The sequence below is a fragment of the Triticum urartu genome, chromosome 6A, assembly GCF_056163025.1.
Source record: "Triticum urartu cultivar PI428250 chromosome 6A, HENAU_Tu73, whole genome shotgun sequence".
In the NCBI taxonomy this organism is placed as follows: domain Eukaryota; kingdom Viridiplantae; phylum Streptophyta; class Magnoliopsida; order Poales; family Poaceae; genus Triticum; species Triticum urartu.
Genome location: NC_141878.1, coordinates 594,038,262 through 594,052,923, shown reverse-complemented (window position 1 = coordinate 594,052,923; position 14,662 = coordinate 594,038,262). Strand labels below are relative to the sequence as shown.

Genomic DNA, 14,662 nt, shown 5'->3' with positions numbered 1-14,662 from the left:
TGTCCATCGGCATTAACTGTAACTGCATGGGGGCCCATTAGAGCATTGTACAGTTCAGCCACCATAATCAATTCGACCCTCCTGCACATACCTTCACGAGTTAAGCCCGACCCCAGGAAGACTGCGTTGCCAGATCTGAGGAGAGGGAAGAAAACTCTCAACGAATCATACTGTTCTTTTTCCACAACGATCTACTATCCCTTTTCTTTAACCAGACAAGAGATATTGTTTTGGTACAAGTCCGCGGAGTTGTAGATCTTGAAGAAAAGATATGATTCCGTCGCCAGATCCCCAGCTCGATCCACGAAACGGCTCACTAGATCCGGGAAGCGGCTTCCATGGAAGGCAACCTAGCTTGTTTTTAAAGAAAAATCATTCATATTCTTACTGCACAACCTGATCACTAAAAAGATTGTTGAAACTGCTTTTATTGTGGTAAAGCGATGGAGTGCTGGCTGGTCAGCGTGGTGGGACATGGTACATTGAATTGGCATGTAATTTCTCCAGTCATTTAATGTTTGCATGGTAGTTGTGAGCAAAGGGCTGGATGCATGTTGTGCACGGGACGAAATGAGATATTTGAGCTGTGTGTGATAAAGTTTGTTACGTCGATTAGTTATATGACAGTACAGATGGACCTTTAATTTGAGGTTTAAGAAAAATCAATTTGTGTAACAAATAAGTCCTAGCAGATGAGTACAAGCAATTTTATTTGCAGATGAGTACATGCAATTTTATTTTAATAATTCGACGGGAGTGTAGCAGAGTGATGGGGAGAAAAGGAAATAAATAAAGATTTGCTAAAATGAAAATGATATTAATATTGCAAACGAGTAGACGCGGAACATGAAATATTAAATAAATTGCATGGTAATTGAAATTACATAGTCGGTCTAATGGGGGCAGACAGTGCTTTAGGACTCAATGATTACTTGATTTATTGTCTACATTTAACAATGTTTGGTAGTTGGGAAATGGTGGCTGGGCAGATGGTGCATGTGGGCAGTCTCGCGTTTGGACAGAAGTTTCTCTGCCTAGGAACAGAAACGCGTGAACTTTAGTACGGACATACACTGCAGTGCATGATAAATACGCGAGGAAGAATGTCTGAATACAAAACAGCTAATATAGTGATTTTGGATCCCAAGAAGAATTGATAGAACAGATTCCAGAGGGGTAGTCGCCGAGTGCTCCTAGGCAATTTCGGAGGAGGGCCGAGTATTGTTCAACCTTGTTGGGGTGGGCCAATCCATCAAAAACATTCATTTTAGCAAAAAAAAATCACTGCTACTATTCATATATTAGGCCTAAATCACAGATGTTAGGGAGGGGTGGGTGGGGGGGGGGGGGGGGGCAGGGCCCTGGCTGGCACCCCTGTCTCAGCCACTGTCCTTCATTACTACTGGTTGTAAGATAATCGCTTCTCAAGTACGTTTGTTGTATCTATATCTATACCTATTAATAAAAAATGATTGCTTTAAGTTAAAATCGTGATTCTGCTCGTACAAAAAAAAGTTTCGAAGCATCCGGGAGCAACCAACGAAGGAGCGCTCCTTTGGAAGCCTCACCAATGGTCACTTGAGGTGGGCTGAGAGCGCGTCACTTGGCACGCTTTCCGACGCCGCCACGTTTCGCTATCTGGCCACGCGTTTTATGTTTTTAGATGTTTTTTCTGAGTTTTTTTTACCTTTTTTATTGTCTACCGGTCTTTCTTAGCTTTTCAACAAAAGAAAGTGTGTTTTTCCTTCTGCGAGAGGTACGATCTTGCCTCTCAAAAACGAAAAAATGCATTTTTTTGCTTCTGCGAAAGGCGTGGATTTGCTTCCTTGAGAGGCACAGCCGTGCCTCTCAAACGGGAAAAACATGTTTTTTTTCCTTTCGCGAGAGGCACGGTCGTTGTTATAACGGTAATAGATCCACCTATCAAGCGACCCTCTTGACATATATGCATACTAAACCATGACGGTGCGCGTTGCTGCGCCCATCCATTTTATCAATAGATTGGTAGGAATTTATGCAAATATTTAGAGGCACAATATATTGTAGTTGATGTAACTCATTACCTTGACAAGTGAGAAAAATACTTGTTTGAAACAATAGTTAAACAATTCAATTACACACCTAGTAAATATTAAGATGGGAAAGGTAGTAATCTCAAATTACAAATTAATTATGAAGATCATGTAGCAACCTAAGACAATGTTAGTCCTAAAAAAGGCAGCTCAGTGCATGTAAGTCCCATTTGTGTAGGGTTCAAAAAAGGGTCCAATCACTTTGGGTCTATTGTACTCATGCAGGACTCGAACCTGTGATTTCATGGTCACAAGGCAACAACTTTTGCCACTGCACCAAGGCTCCTCTTGATTTGCAATTGCATTCTATCCCATATAATGTTGGCTTGTTGGGATAACTCCTCGCGCTTTGGCAAGCTAAGTAATACAATGAAACGATGATGTTGGTCACAACATTCCGGATAATACAAAAAGGCTTTTGCCCCACTTTATATATAAAGCAAGTTGGTCAATCAACCCCCCCCCCCCCCCCCCGCGCCGCCTCCTCTGAGGCGACTCGGGGGCGAACTCTAGCCTCCCCCACCCGTCCTGTCCTCGTCTCTCCCCTCTCCGCCGCCGCCAGAGGTGCTCTCTGGCAAGGCCGCGGGGCACCGGTGAAGGTGGCGGCGAGGATCTGGGCGGCTCCATCGCGGGTGGAGCGCCTCGGCTTCCAGGGCGGTGGTCCTAGGTGGTGGCACGCGGCGCGGCCTATGCGGCGGGCAGCGCCGGCAGGTGCAGGAGGGCTTCTTCCCCGGCCGTGTGTACGGCGGGGAGGCGGTGGGCGTCGGCTGCCACGGCGGCCCCCCGCTGGCTGCTGGTTCGCCATGGAGAAGCTCGTCCTCGACCCTGATCTTCTCCGATCTGCTACGGATTTGGCTCCTGGTGGCTCCGGTCATCGTCCTCGGGTGCCGGTGCCGTGGATCTGGTGGCTAGAGGCGGATCCGGGGGAATCCCTTGGCCGGCGCGGCGGCCACACCGAAGGCGGCGCCTTTCGGTACTGCTCCCTTGTTGAAGGCTTCGGCGAGGATCCCCTTCCTCCCACCCCTCCCTGGAGCTCAGGTGAAAGCCTCGGACCCCCCCGTTCCAAGCGACGACGACACCATGGTGGCGTGTTCCTTCCTAAAGGCGTCGATCGGGGGCTGCTCGAGCGGTGGTGGAGTTGGCGGCGGTTTGTTGACGGCGTGTGGCGGACAGGCTTCATCTTCGGCAGCCTGCTCGGTTCTTGGTGTGGATGGTCCCGGCCGTCGGTGTGAGGGGATCGGTGTCCCTCTCAGCGCCTATGGTTCCGGCGATTCCCAACCTTGACCGACGTTTAGTGCTACCATTCTCGGCCTTCTCCGTGGTTCGGCGCCTTCGTTCGACATCTCTCGTCCGGCGTTCCGTCTATGCTGCTACCGGAGATGGTGCTTGGGTGGTCAGGTCCCCATTGCGTGTGGGTTTGCTCCTGCTGTCTCCCCTTGGGAAGCTTGGTCACCTTGATTTGGGTTCTTGGGGAACCGCTCTGCTGGTCGCCGGTGTGGCGCCCATCGAGCCTGGGTGAGAGGGTAGTGGCCCTCTGCGGCAGCAGAGACAAATCTTTATTGTCTTGTTTGGCCCTTCGGTGGCAGTCAGCGATCACAATACTCGCATGGTGGTGCCCTTCTCCCGGCCTTAGTAGGTTAGCTGGTGTAGGTGTAGCGGCGTTCGTTGGCAACGACGTGGTATGTTCTTGTCCGCTGGTTGTTGCCTTTGAGATGTTCCTCTGTGCACCTTGTATCCCTTTTTCCGCTTTCTCCCTTTGTGTATGTTGCTTCTGTGTATCCTGGCCGGTTGATGGCTTTGTTAATTCAAAGTCGGGGTAGGTTCGAGCTCTTCTCGGGCTCGGCCGGTGCCTTTTGTCTAAAAATTATATATAAAGCAACGATTCATAGCAATCTGATACAAATACATGCCACCACAACACATGCACACATCCAAGGCAAGATACATGGGTGTTGATCGCAGCAACACCACCCCTAGCACTACAAGAGCAACCAAGGACTCAACCGGGAACACATCACCATGAAGAAATGAGGCCGCATATGACGAACCATGGGCTCCAAGACGGCGCCTTCAGGAAGGATACGACATCGGAGCTTCGTCACCACCCGATTCGAGGATTAGAGTTTCCCTTGGAGCAGCACGACGGGCGATGAGAGCCACGACAATGCTTTCACTAAGGGAACGAGATTCGCCACCGCTGGTCCGTCCAAAGATGGAACAAGTTTTCATCCCGGCCAACACTCACCGCCATCGAACGCAACACCCCGACTACCACGCCGCCCACAAGGCCATGGCCACCGGGCAACACCAAGCCACGGGCTCTGCCCATGAGCACCGTGCTACCACCACCAAGGCCACCGTCCCGGCATCCAAGACCTTGACACCACCTCACCCGAGATTCGCCGCAACCCCAACCAAAGAGAAGAGCGAAAAGGACCTGCCTTTCACACCTCTGGGCGCCCCAGCGACGAAACCCAATAGGCCGGCCAAATCTAGCCTCCATCGGCCCATCTTGTAGCACTGGCGCGGTACGACCTCAGTCCCACGGCACTGTGTGCGAGACAAGGTCGGTCCTACTGCACCGTGCGCGAGATGAGCTCGGTCCTGCTACACCGTTCGCGAGACGAGGTCGATCCTGCCGCACCAGGCGTGAGACGAGCGATGGACCACTACTGGGAAAAGGACAACCCTTTGATGAAAGTAGCACCCGAACGTCGAGGAAAGAGAGCCAAGGCCGTCACAAGTCACCTACGAACGAGCCGACGCTGGGACATGCCAGCCCCCGCTACAGTTGACCTGCCAAGCTCCGGACAATAACATCACCTAATTTAACAAAGAATGGATGCCCTGGCATGAGTTTACATAACACTACACTTTTAAGGGAGCTAGCTTAACGCGATAGAGGAGCCAATTATTTGTGTTTCATATTTCAAAGACACTCTGTTCTACTTGTTTCTTACTCAGTGATGGTTGCAGCTAAGAAATGCATAGCAGATGTTAAATGGTCCGAAAAATCATAGTACCCAACTTTCAGCATGAAAGGAAATCAAGTAATGAACCACATAGGGATACGAGGTAAAGAAACTATGTTAGTTGACAATGTACCTCAGGAGTCAATCTGCGGTGCGTCATCTAAATACTGCTGAGAACCCATGTTGGCTAGGATAATTTTCTAAGCAACTGTATAACTGAATTAGATACTCGATTCCTGAATCTTCCTAGCAATAAATCAACCTGCAATCTGCAACCGTAAAAAGATATAAAAAGCAGAGAACTATGACTAACTTAACAGTTGTCGAAGAATAACAAGAGATAAACTGGAATGGGGAAATGGGATCAACCTCACCTAGAGAAGATAACAGTAGGGAGGTTGATGTGGAAGTACTGGAGATGCATATAATTTGCTAGAGCAAGCGAGAATGAATCAAGAATATATAACTCTTTGAAGCAAAAAGAATGGGACAACAAAATTGTACAAAATTTATGTTTTATGAAGTTTAGCTAAACTCCTCAACAGTTGGTTAATCTCATTAGGATAAAATAATAGAATACTTTGTTAAATTAGAAGTGGTCGACACGTACGTCTGCGGGTCAAGAGCCGCAGCCACCTCCTGCGGCGACCACGCAGACGCCGGCGCCGCCGTTTTCTGCAGCTGCTCCGCCATCTCCTTGATGCTCAGGTCCTGCACGCCACAAAATTCAGGAATCGAATTTGTTAAAACGGGTGCAGATTTCTTCCGTCAAATCGAAGCAAATTTAACAACCAATTCAAACCGGTATATGTAAATCTTCCCAGAACTCGACTTTGTCAATGAACAGACAGAACAGAGTATTGCAAAATCCGCAGAAACTATAAATATTTAATCAGAGAATTCAGTATAGCTCTGATTACATTGGGGAAGTTCATCATGGTGGAGAAGTCAAAGGGGCTGGCCAGAGGACACACTGCGCGTCGCAGCCGCTGGCTGCCGCCGCTGTCCCTCTGCCACGGCCGCCGCCGGGGAGGCTGCTCCTCGGCCTTAACGCTCATCTTCTCCTCAGTCTTGGCCACTCTCGTCTTCTCATCCTCTGCCCAAAGAATTCGCAAGCAAGGCTTTCTCCATCATCTCTCCAATTCTTCCCACCACAAGAAAACTGGTTGACTAATCACGCAGGAACGAAGCAGTAAAATAGGTAGTCCCTGACCTTAGTAGTGGCCATGTCGAGCGATGCCGGCGTTGGTGTTGTGCTCACACACAGCGGTGGTGGTAAGGATGAAGATGATGGAGAAGATGATAAGGTTCCGTCGCGGCAAACCTCGACATGAACTTCATCCTCGGCTAGATTGCAAGCCATCACGGCCGCTTGGGCTTCCCCTTCGAGAGGAAAGAGAGAATGTGAAGGGTGAGGTGCAGTGAGAGGTTGGACTTCAAGGAGGACACCACCAACAACGTGTTTGGTTGGGGGTAATTAGAGCTAGGGAATGGGAATTGAAGGGGTAGAAGACTTCAAATCTATTGTTTGGTTAGAGGGATTGAGAGTTCATAAGGGAATAGCCATGGGACTTGAGACTCCAACTCCCACCGTTTTATTAACATGGGAGGGGGTGAGAGTTGGAAGGGAATTGTTTTAGTGAGTCAATCTTAACCCTTCATCACAACTTATATTCACTAGTAGAAAACAGGGCTTTGGTCCAGGCCGGGGCAGCCCATTAGTCCCGGTTCAGTCACGAACCAGGACCCTTGGAGGCATAGGTCCCGGTTCGTGAGGCTAGGGGGCTGGCCGGACCTCGTGGGGCATTGGTCCCGGTTCGTCTGGCCCATTTGGTCCCGGTTCCAGACACGAACTGGTACCAATGGGTCTCGCTCCTGGCCCACAACCATTGGTCCCGGTTTGTGGCTGTAACCGGGACCAAAGGGGGTCCTTTAGTCCCGGTTCCGGCCACGAACCGGGACTAATGGGATGCCTATATATACCTCTCGCCCGCAAGCAGAGCACTCCACTGCTCTATTTTTCTGGCCGACCGTTGGAGAGCTTTGTGGTGCTCTAGCTCACCTCCTATGCACATGAGGTGTTCGATGAAATGTCCGAGCCACACTTAACCTTTCTTCTCTCGAAGCTTATTGGTTCCGATTCGTGTCTGCAACCGGGACCAAAGGGACCAAACGAACCGGGACCAATGTCCCCCGAGGCCCGGCCGCCCCCCTGGCCTCACGAACCTGGACTGATGCCCCCATTGGTCCCGGTTCGTGAGTGAACCGGGATGAATGGGCTTTCCAGGCCTGGACCAAAGCCCTGTTTTCTATTAGTGCTAGTAATTGATCATGACATAAAAAGTTAACTCAAATGATTGTCTGTTCAATAGGATTGATATGATCACATATATTAATTATTCAATGTGAAGAATTAATGTAGTGTATCTCACAAATTTATATCAGCATAGATAACGAGAAATATAATCACATTAAATGGGTACGATTATAAATTAGAGAACAAGTTTTTACAAATAAGAGCAGTCACATGCTATAGCATATACTTTATGTTAGCCATGTCGAGTACGTAGCAGGTGATATGAGGCATCAGATGCTCCCGTGATACGGGCTTCCAAGAGCCCTTGGATCTGTGATCCAATGACCACAGGACGAGCTCCTGTAACTTTGCAAAAAAAAAAAGCCCTCCATGGATCCAATATTTACACACAAGTCCTAGAGTTCCTCCTCTGACCATTGGATCACAAATCAAAGGTTCTTGGGAGCCCATATCATGGGGGCATGTTATGCCTCGTATCACCTGATACTTTACCTAGTCATGCCACCTAAGCTAAAGTATGATGTCACACCCTATTTAATCAGGAAAGAGAGAGCAACCTTATCTTCATCTAGATATAGGTATTAGCAAAAAATCCAAGACAACTCATAAGTTTTTTCTCACGAAAGTCATTAAATAAGAGTTGTTTTTGATACATTACTAAGATATGGTCACCGGAACTGCTATATCTAAAAGTATATTTAATGCTATTAGATAGGGTTTAAGACATAGTGCAGTGGGGCTGCCCTGACGATGATACAGTCGGAGATCTTTTTGATCTTCTTTGAGTCAACTAGGAATAAATGTTCTCTATAATAAGTCTTTAAATATAGCACTCATCTTGAAGCCCAAATACTAGAAACGAGAAAAAGAGGAAGTTTGTGTTTGATCTTATGGGGGACAAAACTATGCTGCTTTGCCTTATGGCGTTGGTGCTGCTAGGAAATCCCATTCACTCTGGTATGAAATCGGTATCCCTGTTCTCTATAGTAAGTCGTGTTTCTTGTTTCCTTCCAACCAGAGTACTACAAAAAGTCATCATAAATATTGTAAACTCACTGCACAAATTTCTTTGGACCCTTTTAATTTGGAATTCATTTACTGACGTATGTATGTTGTCTGCAGAGCATTGCGAAGAGCACAACCACCATTGCAAGCACATGTTGTGCATGGGTTTCACATGTCATTCCTGTTGCAAGCATGTGTGGAACCATGTCAAGAAAGCCTACTGCGGTGGCACTTTTTTTAATCATCACTGTGTTTGCGTCGTTTGCGAATAGAGTTGTGCTCTATCATCATGCCAACGAATGGACAATGATGTCTAGTAATAAATTCTTCTTGTGACCTGGATGCAAGAACCTTGATCACCAAGTTTTGGTTATCTGTTTGATTTGATTTTTATCATGTGTAATCTTAGATTTTGTGGCTCTGTGTTTGCCTTGCCTAGTGCCTAGCGGTGAGTCAAATCTGAAAAAAACCTTGTCCGAGTCAAGACTAGTTTGGTGCACTTGGAAAACACAATCCCCATCAGGAACAGCCTTTGCTCTCACTGACTAGGTGAACCTACATGTCATATGCATCTTCTCTCTCAATTTATCTCTCCTCTCTCCTGTTGAGTAAATAGGTAATTTCTCGATTAAATTAATCCATGAGTAAATCACTAGCATGGCATTGACACAAATAAACGCATACTGATATTCAGTCAAGCAAGCACATACTACGCTAATTGCAGAAAGATCTACGTATAACGCTAGCATGGCTAAAACAGAAAATAGTAGGAGCGGGATAAACGACTTATACCCTTCAGTAGGCCATGCAGAGGCCGCAGCGTTGGTGGCAGCAGCGACGTCCTTGGCGGCTGTCCGTGTCAAAACCGGCGGATCTCGGGTAGGGGGTCCCGAACTGTGCGTCTAAGGTCGATGGTAACAGGAGACGGGGGACACGATGTTTACCTAGGTTCGGTCCCTCTCTATGGAGGTAATACCCTACTTCCTGCTTGATTGATCTTGATGAATATGAGTATTACAAGAGTTGATCTACCACGAGATCGTAATGGCTAAAACCATAGAAGTCTAGCCTGTATGACTATGGTAATGGGTATATCCTTTCCGGACTAACCCCTCCGGTTTATATAGACACCGGGGGGATCTAGGGTTACATGGAGTCGGTTACATAAGAAGGAATCTTCATAGTCGGTCGCCAAGCTTGCCTTCCACGCCAAGGAGAGTCCAATCCGGACACGGCTACAGTCTACGGCCTTCATGTCTTCATAGCCCATCAGTCCGGCCCATGGATAACAGGCCGGACGCCCGAGGACCCCTTAGTCCAGGACTCCCTCAGTAGCCCTTGAACCTGGCTTCAATGACGAGGAGTACGGCGCGCAGATTGTCTTCGGCATTGCAAGGTGGATTCCCCTCCCCGTACTCCAAAATAGTCTTCGGTTGTAATGATTGTATCCAGACTTGTATACGCGACTGCAAAGGATATAATATTTCACGAGTCCAATCCGCTGACAACTTTTTGGTAATACGACATCATGCCGGCTCGACCATTATTTTCGAGCCGTTAGCTGGCCCACCGTCCCACGTCCCGAGACGTGGTTTTATTGGCATGTCTTATCCAAGCGGAGATCGTGTCTCCCTTTTTTAAGGGGCTCTTATTAACCCCGACGTGGGTAACCGAACCGTCGCTCGGGTACAACTCCTTGGGCACAAGCAGGTTTTGAGGCCTAGGAGGAGACACTCGATATTCGCGGCCTTTATATAGGGGTACAGACCCGTCTTTTCCTTTCACGCTTGCTTCTTCCTCAACCCCCGCTCCCACGAGTTTCAACACTCAGGTTTCAATCGCCCTAAGCTCTAATCATGTCCGGATCCAGCCGTCAAGGCCGGTGGGTAGCTTCTTCTGTCACGGAGGGAGATATTGCAAAGCTTCGGGCTGCGAGGTATCTGACCGCAGAGATCCTTCACCGGCTTCCCGCCGAGGGGCAGGTTATTCCCACCCCCAGATCTGGCGAGAGGGTTGTATTCGTGCCCCTCTTCCTCCTCGGATTAGGGTTCACACTTAACCCCTTCGTCCGAGGGCTCATGTTCTATTACGGGATAGATTTCCACGATCTGGACCTGGACTCTATCCTTCTTATCTCGGCGTTTATCGTCATGTGCGAAGCCTTCCTCTGAACTCCTCTGCACTTCGGCCTGTGGCTCAAGACCTTCGATGTGAAGCCGCAAGTGATAGAGGGGGAACATCCAGAGTGCGATGGTGCCATAGTGAGCAAGCTTGCCAGCGCTGTTTGGCTGGAGGGATCCTTTGCCAAATCTTCCGATTTATGGCAGCAGGGGTGGTTCTATATCATCGAGCCCCGTGGCTCCAAGTGGGTAGCTGCGCCCGCATTTCGGTCCAGCCCCCCAACTCAGCTTGCATCGTGGGTTAGTAAGGGGTTGGACTGGGGATCAACGAACGAAGTGCGAACTCTGCAAAGTCGCATATGAAGCCTCATTGAGAGAGACATCAACATAGCCAATGTCGTTCAAGTAATGCTAGTTCGTCGGACCCTGCTGTGCCAGCGACAGCCTCTCCGCCTGTGAGAGTTCAATTCAGAAGGGCCGCTGACTCTTCAGCACTTCTTCAGTACTACGCACGAAGGAATGTGGAGATTATTTTTCGGGAAACGAAGGCAATGGCCGGACACCACCGAAGGTGTCGGCCTAGACTGTAACCATCCGGATACCCCGGTAAGTACCCGTTTGCCGAATACCTCATAATCGGATGCCCAGTGGCAAGATACTGACAGAATCATCCTTTTTCAGGGTTAGATAAAGAAGGTGGAACGGATTAGGTGTCCAGCTCCCCTTCCCGAAGACCTAGCTACCCCTGTGCTAACAAGGATGCTGGCCTCGGCACCATACCAGGTTCCGGTAAGGGAGGGTAAAGAGGAGAGTGAGAAGGCCCAAGACGACCTTGGTTCCGGAGGTAAGTGGACACTGAGTCCGGAGAAATCGACCTTTCCTCGCCTGAAGACACAGGCGAAAAAGGACCCAGTATCCCTTCTCCAAGCAGGAGGAAAAGGGCCGCCTCCGAAGATTGGGAAGGGCGGTCTTCTAAGAGGGGCAAGATGCCACCATCGAGCGGCTTGGGTTTGGAAAGCGACGCCGTTGAACAACTCCAACAAGGGGACCAGCCCTCGGCCAAACTGTAAGTGAATCCGGAGTACTTCGATAGCGTCCTGCTCCGTTGCTGTTCATCGAAGATATACGTAACGCGTTCATGCATTTTTACAGGTCAGCACAGAGTTTTTCTAGGCAATCCTCTTCTTCGGGAAGTCTCCTCCCAAAGATGATGGAGAGCGAGATGCCTCCTCCAACCTCCTCGCCCAATAAGGCAGATGACTCTGAAGTGTCATCACGGAGGGTCCCTTTTAATCAACAAGTTACGCAGGGACAAAAGAGGCAGTACCCGAAGGTGGATCTCCGACCATCCGGGATTCCGGGGCTGATGATAACATAGGCCCCGAATTGTCTGGCTCACAGCCGACAGTGATTCTGGGGACGGGTGAACAGATTCCTTCGAAGGATGGTCGTGCTCCTAGAGAGGCTTTCGGAGACCCGGAGGCTCCGTATATATTGCGGGACATGTTGCGAAAAGTATCTATCTCGGGGGAACAACGTACCTTGATGGGTACAGTGGTTGAGAAGATTTTGTCCACGAAGAGCGGATTGAATGAAGCCTTCATGAGCCTGCTAAATGGCTTCGAGGTTTGTGATATAGTATTTTCAGCTATGTTTTATTTGCGAAGATGCACCTGTGATAGATGCATGTTGTTTCCTCGGGCTCCTCGGGCTTCGAGGTAGTAGCCCCTATTTGAACGCATGTTGTTTCCCCTTTAGCTACTTCCCAGACTATTGATATTGCCGAGCTACAGAGGAAGCTCGATGTAGCAAGGGATGACCTTGCGTTAATCAATATGCGTCTTAACGATTCGCAAGGTATGTATTTGGGGCAATCCCCATACATTTTATTTTTTGTGGTATAAGCGTGATGCTAAAATCTGTATGCTGGTATATGCGTGGCTGCAGATGGTGCTTCCGCCGTTGAAGTTCTTCGGGCGGAGCTGGCCCGGGCCAAGGAGCAGGCCTGGTGTAGCAATGCGGCTACCGAAAAGGCATCGGCTGAGTTAAAAGCCGAACAAGCTGCACGGCGCCAAGACGAGGAGAAGATATCCACGATGACGCTCGTACTGGATAATGCTACTGGCCGCTGTGAATTTCTGGAGAAGGAGAGTAAAGCCTTAACGGCTGAACTGGACAAGGCCTTACAAGAGGCGAGAGAAGCGCGGTCGGAATCCAGAGCAGCCCGTGAGGAGGTTCGGCAGGCGAGGGAGATTGCGGCTGGAAAGCCCTTTCTGCTGCAAACTAAGTTCGGTGACCCGAACTATGCTCAGCTTAACCAAGTGTGGAGTTGTCTGGATGAGTTCTTGGACTTGACGAAGAGTTCTTCCGATGCGGCGCAGTATTACCAAGCGCGAGATGGGTATGCAATGGAGAAGCTTTTTTGGTTGCTTTTTATGTTTTGCTCGAAAGCTTGTATTCCTCCTGTCCAGCCGTTTGAATATAATCTGAAAGTTTTCCGTTCGTCGGCTTCAGCCCCCTCGTAGGAAGTACGGGGGTGTTCGGAAAAGCATTTAATCACTCTTTATCCAACGTCTTAGTCCATGAAGGAGGTGATAATGCGGCGAATCAGGCAATCGGACTATAGGGCGTTAACACTTTCACTTAACCATAGGAGTTTTATTGTGGGGCTACGACATAGCCCCTGGTATGTATGCGGCATATGGTGCCTTACATATTTGCTCTGAAAAGAGATCCTTCGTGTGACACGAAGAATCGCTAAAGATTCCAATAAGTCGTCAAGTGTTTGACCAGCTCTTGCCGCATCATGACAGTCAATTTTCATCCAGGTTAGACCAGGGCACAATCGCAGTAGTTCTCCCTTTACTACCCTAGCCGATAGAGCGGAACATAGGGTAGCAAGCACAGGAGCCGGGCAACCCAACTATTGACCCAAGACAATGATTCAGAGCTGATGCATATAAGGCCAAACTTGCGATGCCGAAGTACGCTATAGAGATGTTCAGACTTTGACTGGCAACTCATTTGTTCCCATACCGAGCCCCTGGCAGGTTATGCCAAGGTATATCTGTGAAATAACCATAGGAGCTATATTCATTGGTGAAACAACACGGATGATTAATTCGGATACTGTTTACTGGGACCTGAGCAATACGCCAATGACTATTATATATAAAGACCACAACTCCGGCTATTTGACATGCTCGGAGTCGGAGGCGGAGGAAAAGGCATAGTACAGGCTCGAAATGAAGAGTGCGGTCTGCAAAAAGTTATTTTGGACCTCCTGTCGCGCGTCTACGCCGCTTGTCCTCTGTGAGGGGAATCCTTGATGGAAGTAGCCCCTTAGGTGAGTGTACGGGTCCGAACTCCAATATAGTCAGTTTTAGATGTTTGCCCTGTTCGTCACCTGTTTCTAAGATATGGTGAAAAATAAAAAGAAAATAGATGAAAAGTGTTACGGGGATGTTTGCAGGATTGTTCGTAGTGTGCTTCCGCCAATGCCATGGTATCTTGAGTGCGTAGTGATGTATGCGTTGTACAAATATTGCAGGTGTACGTAGCTGGCGGCGGAAGAAGGACTGTGCTACCTCTTGAGCTTGCGTTGGTTTTCCCCGAAGAGGAAGGGATGATGCAGCAGAGTAGCGTAAGTATTTCCCTCAGTTTTTGAGAACCAAGGTATCAATCCAGTAGGAGGCTGTCGGTGTCAAAACCGGCGGATCTCAGGTAGGGGGTCCTGAACTGTGCGTCTAGGCCGGATGGTAACAGGAGGCAGGGAACATAATGTTTTACCCAGGTTTGGGCCCTCTTGATGGAGGTAAAACCCTACGTCCTGCTTGATTAATATTGATGATATGGGTAGTACAAGAGTGGATCTACCACGAGATCAAGGAGGCTAAACCCTAGAAGCTAGCCTATGGTATGATTGTTGTATATGGAGTTAATTGCCTACGGACTACAGCCCTCCGGTTTATATAGACACCGGATAGGGTTAGGGTTACATAGAGTCGGTTACAATGGTAGGAGATCTTGAATATCCGCATCGCCAAACTTGCCTTCCACGCCCAGGAAAGTCCCATCCGGACACGGGGCGAAGTCTTCAATCTTGTATCTTCATAGTCCTGGAGTCCGGCTGAAGGTATAGTCCGGCTACCCGAACACCCCCTAATCCAGGACTCC

At 48.8% G+C, this 14,662-nt stretch overlaps 1 long non-coding RNA gene across 1 annotated transcript; it reads left to right on the top strand.

Annotated features, from left to right (window-relative positions):
- The first annotated feature begins 8,108 nt into the window (after positions 1 to 8,108).
- Positions 8,109 to 8,759, top strand: LOC147966916 (uncharacterized). Its single transcript, XR_015607870.1, has 2 exons — positions 8,109 to 8,318; positions 8,484 to 8,759. It is a non-coding gene; the product is annotated as an uncharacterized LOC147966916 (long non-coding RNA).
- The last annotated feature ends 5,903 nt before the right edge of the window (positions 8,760 to 14,662 follow it).